Below are 12,564 nucleotides of genomic sequence, written 5' to 3' on the forward strand. Positions count from 1 at the left end.
GTGTTGTGAAGAGGGGGGCTGAACGCACCCCAAGGAGATGTGATCGCTCCTCCGAAACCCCCTCATAAACGGTGATACAATGAGAAACAAATACAGTGACCCCTCGCTATATCACGCTTCGACTTTCGCGGCTTCACTCTATCGCGATTTTTTCTCATACACGCTTACGTCACTACACATGTGCTTTCTGAGAACTTTTATCTAAGCCCCACGATGGCTCCTAAACGTGCTGCTTTTTCTAAGCCTTCTGACAATAAAACTAAGCGCCAGAGGAAGATGCTTACTATCCAGGAGAAGGTGAAACTCTTGGATATGATCAAAGATGGCAATACCCTACAAAAGCCTCCTCACGCATATGAAAAGACAGCGCCAGCAACTGCCTGATGTCAGATGTTCTTCAGCCGCGCACCCAGACACCCACTGCCTACTCCTAGTACTCCTTCAGCGGAAGAAGACAACGACGCACCTGCTGAAGATACTGCACCACCTGAAGACTCTCCTACTGAGGTCGTGCCTTCATAGGTTAGTGGTTGTGTGTAAGAACTGTGTGTGTGTGTGTGTAATTAAATGTACAGTACAATAATCTACTACATAAAAGCGGTCGGGATTGTCCTTCCATCACGTGAGTGCAAAGCGTAGCAGTATTCCGCTTATCACAGACTTCCTACTTGTGGCTTGCGGTACGAAGCGACGCGATGTGAGCAGAGTTCTGGTGCTCCCATCGTTCCCTTGCTTTTGTGCGTGATTTGCTGGAAAAATAGACAAAATTATGTCTCTGGAAATAATTAATGTTGATGGAATACAAATGCCTCACCGCGTAGTAAATATCAGGGGAGATGGTGCTTGCTTATTCTCATCTATAGCTTATTTAGTGCATGAAACTCCGTCTTTAGCGGTACAGATTCGGGCTGACATTGTACGACTTTGGACAGGCACTCGAGGGGATAAAAAACGTAGGTTTTCGGGAGACGTTATGAATGGGCATTTTGATGTCCTCATTCCCTACACTTACATGCCTGATGTACACATGGAGCGCACACAAATTGAGGATAAAAGTCAGTCGCATTAAAAGGCGGGTGAGCCTAGTAATAATATGATATTTGTAACATCTAATATGTCTTATTTTCTCTTATTTTGTCTAATATATTGGGTAATACGAGTGTAATGGTGACTAAAGGGTGTTATTTCATGTCTAGAGGGCTCTAATAATGTTAAAAAACGTATTTAGAAGGTCGTAAACAGGTTTTCTATACTCTAACTGCGAAAATATTCAATTTATAAATAAAGAATCCTACTTCGCGAAAATTCATTTATCACGGTAGAGTCTGGAACGGATTAACCGTGATAAACGAGGGTTCACTGTAGTTTTTTTTTTAACCTCCTCTTTGCTCGATCAGCTTCTGCTGCGGTGCCGCATGATCTGCATCTCGCACGGCGCCTCGAAAATTTAAAGCCTGTACAGCAGCTGTCTTACTCTTTGTCTTTTATTTCCGGCCCCAGGCTTGGTTAAATCTCTTGGCACAAAGTCTCGCCTCGCGGGACGTGAGTTCTTAATATTTTTTAGTTTATAGTTTAAAAACGGAGTAAGAATCTGAAAATCTAACAACATCACATTAAAGTTCAATAAATCCTGAAAAGAATGACACCAAACATATATATGTAGGTTTTAAAATAAGCCCGATTTAAAGTGTGACAAAAAACGTGACATAAAAATGTCACATAAAATTGTTGCACTTTAAAGCTAAAGATTTTATATATATATTGATATATATAGAGTAGATATAAAATCCAATGTCTGTATGTCTGTCTGCTTTTCATGAGAGAACTACTTAACAGATTTTGATTGTTTTTTTTTCTATAATTTGCTTGAACATTCCTGTTGATTTTGCAGCTTTTCTCATTACACTATGTATCATAGTTCACTTGTGGTACCGATTTATTTGAGCGAATCCGAGAGGCACGCAGCAGGCCAAGGGGAGGGGCGCGGGGCCCTCCTCACTCACGCTACAGCCTTGGGGGTGTACCTTACCTCCACTTAGCGAGCGAACGAGAGAAGTACTTAATGGATTTAGATCAGGTTTTTTTCTAGAATTTACTTGAATATTCCAGTTGATTTAGCGACTTCTCTCATTGCACTAAGAATCATAGTTCACTTGCAGGAGCGATATATTCAAGCTAATCCGAGACCGAGGCTGCGGGCCGAGGGGAGGGGAAGCGTGACATCAGGAATGGGGAGCCAGACAGGGACCTCCTCACTGTCCTTTTTCATTACTATGTGGGCGGAGCCACGGGGGATGGCTAGTATTGCATAGAGACAGATTAGTGTCATTAGCTTGGGGGTATCTTAGTCCCTACAATGGTAACAAAAGGTGCCACAAGTTGAAGGATATGTCAGTCTTTGGCTTGTAAAAGTATAAGGAGCAGATGAAGAATCTTAATAAAATAAAAAATATTTATTGTACAAAATAATGTTCTGCAGCACAAAAGCTCCATAGAGCACAAAAATGTGTTGTCTTCCTGAAAAATAGGGAGTCCAGTGGCAAACAAGTCCCAGCACATAAATCTAATGAGGTTAAAAAACAGCAAAGAGCTCAAAAATCCAGCAAATCCACAAAGCACAATTTGAATAATCAAAAGAACTTGCTATATTTCAGCCAATGTTCCTCGCCTGGCTGGGGTTCAAATGTCTCTTCTATGTCTATTTTAGACATTGTTTAATATATAGGCATCCTTTGCTATATGTCATGTGTTTTTGGTGGTCCCCCAAGAGGTGGAACAGCCTACCCATCACTGTCAAAGGACTGCCAGAAAACTCACAATCCCTTGCAGTTCATTGTGAATACATTTATGGTGTTGGTGAGTTTCTCTTTCAATTATTCTGAGCTTTTTGTGAACTGCTGGATTTCTGACCATTCTTAGGTTTTGTACTGGGACTCTGTTTGCTATTGGATTGACAGTTTTGTAGGCATTGCCTTCTGTGCCTTTGTATCCTCGTGTTTTGTTAAACAAGCCTTTTGTGGGTCAGTGGGTAACTGATGATCTATACTACTTGAAATTGGAAAAAATGTAATTCTCACTTGGAAGATCTGCTCAAATATATTTTTTTTAAATAGCAAGATCTACTCAATAACCTTTTAGAATTAGCTTTTTGGGGAAAAAGGATACCGTTCCTCTTTTGTTCCTTTTATAGGGTAGCATCTCATTATCGGCTCTCCTCTCTTTCTCTTGGGCCGGGGTTGAAGTTTGCTTTGTCTTGGCTAAATTAACTAAAATCAAAAAAAAAAAGCCTTTTGAAAAATACATATTTTTATTTATAAAGATTCCACGTTTGTCCTTGTTTTGACTAGCTGGGGTTTTGATGGTCTTTCTCACTCTAGTAGGTATTTTTAGAGAAATTTGGGGACTTTGTGCTCGGAAGTACTTTAGTTCATAACAGAACAACACCAGTGCATACAATGTACCGCAAAGCACTATGGGTTCTCTCAGCCTTTATAGAGCTGTGGGCAGTCCCTTGACAGAGATGGATGGGTAGGTGACCTCAACACTTGGGAAACCACTCACATAATACCTGAAACATAATAGAAGTTACAAAGACACATGGGAAAAAGAAAAATGATCAATAATACTCGCAGACTACAAACTTATAAAGGGTGGCGCACGAAAAACCGAACCATCTCTGACTCCGACATCGATGTACGTTTCTGAGACCGTACACGAAATGAAAGATATGCAATACAAAAATCTATACTTACTGGTTAAAGGAGGTGCTGTAAATGATTTCCTTGTGCGTCAATATGCTGCACCATATTGTCATAGATGCGACGCAGCTCAGCCACTTCAATTTTTCCAGTTTCACTCTGAATATTGTCCTTCAGTTCCTCTAATGTCTTTGGATTATTGACATACACTTTTCCCTTGAGATTGGCCCACAGGTAAAAGTCGCAAGTGGATAGGTTCGGTGATCTTGGTGGCCACAAACCTTTGCTGACAGTTTGTTCCTCTGTGAGGACGTTGTGAATTCGAGAATGTGACTTGCGAGAAGTGTGACATGTCGTTCCATCCATGATGCGATGGCACCCGCCTGTATAATAGCTCGAGCCAGCTGCTTGGAGACAGTTCGGTTTTTCGTGCGCCACCCTTTACAAATCACAAACATGAACAACAATATCAACGCAAACAAAATAATCGAAAATGAACACAAAGGACTTTGAACTCCAGCCAAGAGAGGAACCCTGGCTAAAATATAACAATTTGAGTAAATGGCCTTGTTACTTTGGGTTATTCCAGTAATTAAAATGCTGATACTTTTTTATATTTTTCAGGATGAAAACATTCACACCTCATCACACTTTATAGATACTAGTATATAGAAAATATTGAAAAGATTTTATTGTCTTTGTCCCCCCAAGCTTTCCCTTTCAGCAGTGTGATCACAAGGGGGTCACCAGTGAACCTCAAACCCAAGACACAGCAACACACCACACATTATTAGAATAAAATAAAGGATTTTTATCCTCACAATCACTTCCACCCTCCAGTAATCAGCTACAGTAACAATATGCCATCACAATCACACACAATTCTTCCTCCTCTCTACCTCCACTGATGTTGCCAGCTGCCTCCCGACTCACTCAAATGAAGTGAGGTGGCGGACTGCTTTCATGTTGGACCTGGGAATGCTTTCGGTGTCACACGGTGTCCTTCAGGAAGCATTTCCAGGCCATAGAAAAAGTTGGAAGGTTCACACCCAACAGCGCCCTCTTATCAACCTCGACAGACCAGCACTTCCAGACTCCCAAGCACCCCTGCAGGGGTCAAGATTGGGTTTACCATACGAGGACCACTGCCACCTAGTGTAAGGGGGAGGAAACCCAAACTGATCCTCATTTCTTCTCAGTTTGTCCCTTAAAACATACCAGATGGGCACAGATTTATTGCCTTGTCCCATTGGTCGTCATGTTGGCCTCCCAGTTGGATAATGGAACAGCCTCCGATCCGCCTGGGATCCCCGTTCTCCTCCTACAGCAGTCAAACACAGTGGATCTCAAACTCGGTCCCAGGGACTCCATGTACCTGCAGGTTTCTGCTTTTTAGCTTAATAAAGCAAGTTGTTGTTTGGCAGTTTCTGTGTTGTGGTGTCAGTGTTTGAAATGAGAAAACTGAGTTTTGTAAATGTTTATTAGAATGTACCTATTGTGATGTGGAGTCTCGAGCTTAAAATGGGCGTAAGGATCCAAAATACAGGCACAAAGCTGAGGCCAGAAGACACCCGGTCCAGCTTACTTACAACTATGACCAATAGGCTTCGGCCTAGCAGGCCTCAAACAGAGAGAAAACAATATGAAACATCCCAAAATAGAGCAAAAAAAGGGAAGATGATAGGAAATCCCCAGCTTGTGCACAAAGAATTTTTACAAATTGGGATTTATTAAAAAAAAAAAGAAATAGAAAACTGAGCAAAAAATGGGCAAAATGAGTTGCCAAGAATGCAATCTTATCGTTAAACAAGTCCTAGTTCACAATCTAGAAAACAACAGTTAAGAGGATGTTCAAGTGTGTCACTCGACGTCGCAGTCAGTTTGTCCAGTCCTGTCACAAAAGAACTAATTAACAGAAAGAGCTTCCAACATCCATTAACTGCTACACGTGTGCTGGTCAGTCCTTCCTCCTCCACACGTCATGTTGTTCTAATGCATGGATTTGCTAAGGAAGATGAATGTTGGAGGAAATCCAAGAGACTATGACATTCCACTTTGTTTGAACACAGGTTATTAAAAGCATAATGAAATATCAATTAAATAAAGAACTGGACTGATTGTGTAATAGCATAGTATTTATTGTTACTTCACTGTTTATTGTGGCTGACAGTAGTACTAGGGTGTTGTACCATGTCAGCCATTATGGATGTAGTGAGAAGTCAAGCAAAATGACCCCTTTTATTGGCTAACTAACTAAAAAGATTACAATATGCAAGCTTTTGAGGTCACTCCGGCCCCTTCTTCAGACAAATTGTAATGAAGTAAATCTCTCTATTATAAAAAAAAATTCTGGAAAGGAAAAGCAGGGCAACGCGACGTGATCTTCTTGGAAGTTCTCGGAAGACACTTAAAAGACCCGCGAGATGCAAACAATATCACATAAGAGCACTCAGTCATGTAAAGGCACGTAGCACACACATATCCTGTGCTCTCAGCACATATAAACAATATAAGGACAATACGTTAAGTGAAGAAGAAAGAGCAGCGCGGAGAAAAGAGACCCAAAAGCGTTGGAGAGAAAAAAAGGCATATAAGAGATTATGAAGGCAGTGGAATTCGAAAGGCTCAAACAAACGATGACACGATACACATGCAGAGAAAGGTAAAGAATATGAAAGCAGTAAAATTCGAAAGTATTGTAGCATCCCAGCCAGGTTGAAGCCTTTTTTGTTTTAAGTGACTGTTACGTCCGATTGAGGGAGGGCAGAGTACAGCACAGAAGACTGATAGCTGCGCAACAGTAGAAAGACAGCAGATGATCCGACGGCACCTCCTTAGCATGCGTTCAGCTGCCCCCCACCCCGACAACATGAGCAGCATTATACGTCCTGAGAAAGAGTTTTTAACCACGCCCGGGGTCGGAAATAAAGGACAAGTATTGTTTTTACAACGTCACGTGAGACAAGGCAGTGAGACATCATTTAAAACAAGTCCACGGACATCTAACCTAGCAGCTGTTGGATTTCTGTTGGCAGACATGCTTCATGTGCTCCCAGCAACTCTTAAAACAACGACAAGAGACAAGCAAAACACGCAGCTCACCAGCAGCAAAAACCCTGCCAATGATCAGACTGCTTCTCCTTAGCGTGCATTCAGCCAACCTAACCCTTGCCACCCAAACCCTCCCTTCACAACGCGAGCGACAGAGACGCGAAGTGGCAAAAGGACTGCTGCTGTACAGCCTTTAAAATGATCGGGCAATGAGACAAGCAGAACAGGCAGCTCACCAGCATCAGAAAGACAGCAGATGATCCGACGGCATCTCTTTAGCATGCATTCAGCTGCACCCCATTCACAACGTGAGCAGCATTATAACTCCTGTGTGAAAGAGATGTAACCACTCCCGGGGCCAGAAATAAAGTATTGCTTTTACAAAGGTTTTAAAATAAAAGTGAAAATAATGCATATGTGTCCTGCGGTGGGTTGGCACCCTGCCCAGGATTGTTTCCTGCCTTGTGCCCTGTGTTGGCTGGGATTGGCTCCAGCAGACCCCCGTGACCCTGTGTTCGGATTCAGCGGGTTGGAAAATGGATGGATGGATGGATAATGCATATGTAACAATTCCCATGAAACTAACAATCTCTTTAAATTGTATATCCGGTAAACCAAACCCGGGGGTGGGCGAGCGAAGCAAGCAGGGGGCAGAGCCCCCTAATATAAGAAAAATAAATAAATTATAAATTAATAAAGTGAAATTAAAGTTTCACTTAGCCAGTTGTAAATGTTCCATTTTAACTGAAAAGTCACCACCCTTTAGAATTTCAGATGCCCCCGTATAGATCTTTACCTGGTGCCAGCCCTGACTGGCATATACAGTGCCTTCCGTAATGTTTAGGACAATGACACCTTTTTCCTTGTTTTACCCTACTGCTCCACAGTTTAAAATTACAAATCAATCAATTCAGATGTAATTCAAATGCACATTGCAGACTTTCATTTAAGGGGATTTACATGCATGATAGAAATGACAAAACATTTTCTACATGGTCCCCCCATTTCAGGGCACCATAATGTGAGGTGTTTGTGATTCCTCAGGTGGGTTTCATTGCTTCATAAGATACCTCGGCTTGCTTCTACCCTTTGGAGTCTGTCATTGTCATTGTTCAACAGGAGGACAAGAGCTGTGCCAATGAAAGTCAAAGAAGCCATTATGAGGCTGAAAAATAAGAATCAAATCACTAGAGACATCAGTAAAAGCAGAGGATGAACTAAATCAATGGTCTAGAATATCATTAAGAAGAAAGACACTGGTGAGCTCAGTAGTCACAAAGGGACTGGTAGGCCAAGGAAGACCACCACTGCTGAGGACAGAGGAATCCTCACTATGGTAAAGGAAAAGCCCCAAATGCTTCTGTGACAGACCAGAAACAGTCTTCAGGAGGCAGATGTGTGTGTGCGTCAGAGACGACTGTCTGCAGAAGACTTCATGAACAGAAATTCAGAGGACACACTGAAAAATACAAACCACAAAAACAGGATGGCCAAATTACAGTTTGTGACAAAGGACTGAAAAGAGCCTGTAGAATTCTCTGAAAAGGTCTTGTGGAAAGACGAGACATAGATGAACCTCAGAGTGATGGCAAGAGCAAAGTATGGAGACATAAAGGACCTGCCCAAGATCCAAAGCAGACCACCTCATCTGTTAAACATGGTGGTGGGGGTGTTATGGCTTGGGTGTGTATGGCTGACACAGGTCCTGGCACACTTCTCTTCATTGATGATAGAGCTGTTGACTGCAGTCACAAATGAACTCTGCGGTGCAGAGAAACATCTGATCTGCTCAAGTTCCAGTAAATGCCCCCAAACTCACTGGACGGTGCTTCATCCTAAAATAACATAATGATCCAAACATACTGCTAAGGCGACACAGGAGTTTTTCAAAGCTAAAAAATGGAAAATTCTTGAATGGCCATGTCAGTCACCCAATTTAAATCATATTGAGCAGATCTTCAATATGCAGAAGAAAGAAATTTAGGTGACAAGCCCCCCCAAAACATGAACAGGAGCTGAAGATGGCTGCATTAGAGGCTTTGCAAAGCATCACCAGACAAGATCCTCCGCACCTGCTGATGTTGATGAATTGTAGACTTCAAGCAGTCATTGCATCCAAGGGATATGCAACAAAGAACTAAATATGACAGCTTTAATCCTTGTAGTACTTGTAATATTTCTATTGTATTGAGAATTACTTGTTGTTAAACAGTGCGTGCGTCAAACTGGTGTGTGTATGTGACAACAAATCCTAATCCCTGATAAGAAGGATGAGGCAGACCAGAATTAAGGTAGAAAGATCTTAATTAACTGTTGAATGTTGCAAAGGAAGAAATCGTTGCAATGGCTTTGTAGAGATAAATGTTTATTTGCAGATAAATATTTATTTGTCGTTTCTGAAACAGAACAAATACAATAACATAAAATAACTCATAAAAATAAAGGCTCAGAGAAAGCTAAAACAGGTGATGCCCAAAAAGGTTAGTAGATGGCAGTAGAAATTAACAGAGCGCCATGACGTGCTGTCGTTGGCAAAAGGCACTAAATAAAACTTAACAAATGCATTAGCACTGTACAGACTCGAACAAATCACTACTTAAACAACTATTACCAAGTCTGTTTTCTTGAAGCTCTTATATATTAGTAAAGAAGCAACATTTCTGAATGTACTTATACAGTTTTTAACGTTAAACTGAACACACTTTGACATTAAAGGTTGTCTAAACATGTTAGTAAAACAACCTTACGAGCGTTACCATTACTTGCAGAAAATTATTTCTAATAAAATAAACGGCAAAGCGTAACTTACATCAAACAGACGCACACAAAGTCAATAAACAAATAAATAAATAAATGCGGCTACATGCAGACTCCTGAAAGTACAGCGTTTTCTGCAAATGAGATACAGAAATAACACGTGCGCACGCTCATGCATAACCTGTGAACGTGATGACGCAACAGACAGCGTGCTCAGACTTTTGTACACTTGTGTTCTGTTCTATGTATTTTATTGTATTTACCCCCTTTTTTTTGACACCCACTGCAAGCCCAACCTACCGGGAAAGGGATCTCTCCTTGAACTGCCTTTCTCAAGGTTTCTTCCATTTTTTGAGGGAGTTTTTCCTTGTCTTCTTAGAGAGTCAAGGCTGGGGGGATGTCAAAAGGCAGGGACTGTTAAAACCCATTGCGGCATTCCTTGTGTGATTTTGGGCTATACAAAATAAATTGTATGGAATTGTATTGTATTGTGATAGATCTGCCATTGCTGTGTCCAAACATTATGGTGCCCTGAAATGGGAGGACTATGTAGAAAAAGTGTTGTCATTCCTACATGCTGTGACCCAAATGTATGCAAATCCCCTTCAATGAAAGTCTGCAATGTGCACTTTAATCACATCTGAATTGTTTGGTTTGTAATTTTAAACTGTGGAGCAGAGGGCTAAATCAAGGACAGTGTGTCTTTATCAACATTTTTGAAATATTGGCTGTAATGGTGTTTCTGTTCTTGACTTTTAATGTGTTTGTGTTTCTTGGAAATGATGCATAACACCTATTTAAATGATCCATTAATATTCCTGCTTTTTAATATAATGTAGTGTGAGTGAGTATGGATGCATGTGTATGAATGGGCCCTACGATGGACTAGTACAATATCCAGAGTTGTCTCCCACCCTGCACTTAATGCATTAAGAAAAGACCCCAGCCATCTGAGCCCCTGACCTGGACTAAATGGTCTTGATAATATGTTTATTTATTTATTGTCATTAGCTGTCACACTACTTTATTTTACTCACATTACTTCTTGTCTTGTAGCTAGAGAATGTGTAACCCCTCATTGCTCCCTAAGTTTTGAGTTCTTTTTTTCAAAGACAGGTATTTCAAGTTTATATATATAATTCACTAAGCAGCCAGCGAGCAAGACACCCATGGAGCACGCAGGACGGAGCCACGCCCACCAACTCTAAGACCATTGGATATGATGACAACTCGCAGAGCCACGCCCACCAACTCGGATGCAGCAACTCACAAAACAGGGCATCATTCGCGTTTGTCTCTGCTACACTCCACATGCACCTCTGAGCCATGTTGACTTTTCATTATTCTTTTCGGTTACGATGCACGACCGCGTCCACCATCGCAAACTGTTTTACACGCCATGATCTTAGAGTTGATGGGTGGGTCTCCGTGAGTTGCTCTTGCGAGCGGGCACATGACCAGGTGGTCTGTATGCTTCGAGAACGAGGGTGGACATGGCAGGACCATCTAAGAGGAGGCATGTTTGTCGCAGATGTGAATTGCTGTATGCAGCGTGTAAAACAGTTTGCGAGGGGTATCCCATGGTCTTAGAGTTGCTGGGTGGGTCTCTGTGAGTTGCTCTTGCGAGCGGGCACATGACCAGGCAGTATGTATGCTTCGAGAACGAGGGTGGACGCGGCAGGACCTCCTAAGAATAAGCATGTTTGTCGCAGATGTGAATCGCTGTATGTGGTGTGTAAAACAGTTTGTTTGTCGCGGATGTGAATCGCTGTATGCAGCATGTAAAACAGTTTGTGAGAGGTATCCCATAGTCTTAGAGTTGGTGGGCGGGTCTCCGTGAGTTGCTCTTGCGACTGAGCACATGACCAGGCAGTGTGTATGCTTCGATGTAAATCACTGTATGCAGCGTGTAAAACAGTTTGTGAGGGGTATCCCATGGTCTTACAGTTGGTGGGCGGGTCTCTGTGAGTTGCTCTCGCGAGCGGGCACATGACCAGGCAGTGTGTATGCTTTGAGTGCGAGGGTGAACGTGACAGGACCATCTAAGAAAAATCATGTTTGTCGCGGATGTGAATTGCTGTATGCAGCGTGTAAAACAGTTTGTTTGTTGCGGATGTGAATCGCTGAATGAGCGTGCAATGGCGGTCCTCCAATTGTCAGTCACAGACAATTGTATGTTGCCCTCTCCAGAGTTCCATCTTTTCATTCACCTACAGTCGTATCCTCAAACCCACCCCATTTGGACAACTGTGTCTTTCAGGAAGTGTTCACCTATCAATACATAATTATGCTGCGTAGTTGTTATTATTAAATCTCTGTCTCCTTATTAGTATGAGTGAAAAATTGCTCAGGATTGACACCCTTTCTCTCTCAAGCGGTCCACCATTAGGTAGCAGAGATGGGACACAAACACTTAGCACTGAAATCAAGGACACCAGTCCCACCAGGTAGCTGCAGATATGGTCACTTAGGCCCTGATGAGGTTTGTCCTGTGCAGCAGCTCTCTCTCTCTCATTCTCTCTGTCTGTGTCTCTCATTCTCTCTCTCTGTCTCTCCCTCTCTCTCTGTCTGTCTCTCTCTGTCTCTCCCTCTCTCTCTCATTTTCTTTCTCTCATTCTCTCTCTCTGTCTCTCTCTCTCGTTATCTCTCTCATTCTCTCTCTCTCTCTCTCTCTTATTCCCCCTCTCTCATTCTCTTTCTCTCTCTCTGTGTTTCTCAGCCAGGTTGCATATACTGCTGAATAAAGTTGCTAAATAATAATCAGGTGCCTAAATGCAGGCAGCCAAGTTCATTCTGAGAGACCAATACCTCACTTCTTCCCCTTGCTCTCCATCTGTGTGTCATGGTGAGAGATGCAGCACCACCACGCTAAGCTGGACACTCTGGGTCTTCGGGATCTTCTGTGAATTCCTGACCACCCTATGTATAATCTCTCCAGTGTCTCCCAGTGGTGTCCTTCCTGAAAATCTAGGTTTTGCTCAACTCCAGGTTCTTCCCTACAATATTGAGCTCCCCAGTTTTTTAAAATGATCTTGCACAGGAAACTCTTTTTAGCTGC

General features: G+C 42.2%; 1 protein-coding gene across 1 annotated transcript in view; it reads right to left on the minus strand.

Annotated features, from left to right (window-relative positions):
• Positions 1 to 12,564, minus strand: part of LOC114666580 (zona pellucida sperm-binding protein 3-like) — a 515,374-nt gene that overhangs the window by 159,176 nt on the left and 343,634 nt on the right. The window lies entirely within an intron of this gene.

The sequence above is a fragment of the Erpetoichthys calabaricus genome, chromosome 1 (assembly GCF_900747795.2).
Source record: "Erpetoichthys calabaricus chromosome 1, fErpCal1.3, whole genome shotgun sequence".
In the NCBI taxonomy this organism is placed as follows: domain Eukaryota; kingdom Metazoa; phylum Chordata; class Cladistia; order Polypteriformes; family Polypteridae; genus Erpetoichthys; species Erpetoichthys calabaricus.